This window comes from Octopus bimaculoides, chromosome 14, assembly GCF_001194135.2.
Source record: "Octopus bimaculoides isolate UCB-OBI-ISO-001 chromosome 14, ASM119413v2, whole genome shotgun sequence".
NCBI classification, from domain to species: Eukaryota; Metazoa; Mollusca; class Cephalopoda; order Octopoda; family Octopodidae; genus Octopus; species Octopus bimaculoides.
In genome coordinates this window covers 59,660,830-59,662,584 of record NC_068994.1, presented here as the reverse complement: position 1 = coordinate 59,662,584, position 1,755 = coordinate 59,660,830, and positions in this window count along the sequence as shown.

Here is a 1,755-nt window from a genome sequence, read left to right as displayed (position 1 = left end):
ATGTATATATATATACACATCATCATCATCATCGTCGTCGTTTAACATCCACTTTCCATGCTAGCATGGGTTGGACGATTTGACTGAGGACTGGTGAACCAGGTGGCTACACCAGGCTCCAATCTGATTTGGCAGAGTTTCTACAGCTAGATGCCCTTCCTAATGCCAACTACTCTGAGAGTGTAGTGAGTGCTATACATACATACATTGTGATAAAAAAAAGTAGACAGCATTTAAGATAACAAACATTTACAGACTCTTCACACTTGCATCGCGAGTTTGTTTCAAAAGTTTTATGTTTTTCAACTTGAAAATAAACAAGTGTGTGTGTGTGTGTGTGTGTGTGTGTGTGTGTGTGTGTCTCTCTCTCTCTCTCTCTCTCTCTCTCACACACACACACACAAGTATCTTTTTGTTGGGTGTCCAATGTGTATTATGTGTAGGATGTCATATGAGAGATGACATTGGTAGAATAACTAGTCTTTGAGGTTATTAGTCACAGATTCAATTCTCTGACCTTGAATTCTTGAAAGTAGGGTGGAGGACAGCCAATTAATGTCCAATAATGGTCTCCTGAACTTATTCGAAACTTCCATTATAAAGTTTACCAGTCATACAGAAATGGTTACTAATTTCCCATTCACTCTTGACTGAGAACCTGGAAAACAAACACACACACACACACACACACACTTGAGTTGACATTGAATGCATCGGTGATTGAACAGGACCACAACCGAATCTGCCAGACCCCATCCCTACACTTGTCACCCCTATATTGTAGCTCAACTTGTTAGAAAAAGTGCAGCCAGTTTCTCTTAAATCACTCTTTACTGTGTTAAATAAGGAAAAGACATACTGAGTAATGTAGTCCGAGACATATTATAAATCAATGGTATGGTCAAGGCTGGAATGTCTTCGATTGTAGTTGTGCTCACTACGGATTGACCTGGGGTTAAAAACGTGACACGATTGAGTAGTTTCACCAGCTGAAGCCTCTGGCTTTATTATAAATATTTCAGTTTAGCCAAAAGAGGAAGCTAGAAATAGCATCCAAATCTGCCTCAGATCACACCCTGCACTTATTGGAGTGAAAGCTGAAGAAAAAGATGATATGGTCACAAGTGGGATGTCTTTAATCATGTTTCTTTTTTTAGGACTAACCCAGGGCTAAAAAAGAACAAGAATGGACGCAACTGAGACATTCTTTTTTAAGATAGCAGGGGTATGATTTGAGGGACTTTGGTTGTTATTTCTAACATATTTAGCGACCATGTACAAGCTCCTTCATTAGCCAACATGTATGTGGGTATATGTGTGTGTGTGTGTGTGTGTAAAGATGGGTAAAGCAGAAAATTAGCTAGCACACCCTTTGGCTATTGGCACCAGTCTGATGTTATTTTCCACATTTATCTATCAGTTGGTGTATATATATATATATATATATATATATAGAAATAGATATTAATCAATTTGAACCAGTGGTCTAGCATATTAAAAAAATCCTGCAGATATTTACTTATGTAAATTTTAACAGGTGAAACCATGGTACGTAGGTTAATCGTTTTTATTTAGTATTTTTTCATTTGTCTTGCCCTTTTACAGTCTGTTGTGTCGCTGAATTTTTACTGAGAACATATATTTTTTTCGTGGTTAGATGATTCGGCATCTATTTATAGCATATAGGAGTCCACTTTTGCTGGTCATTCCTCTTATTTTTGTATGCAATATAATTTTAATCTTCGTTTTTTTTTT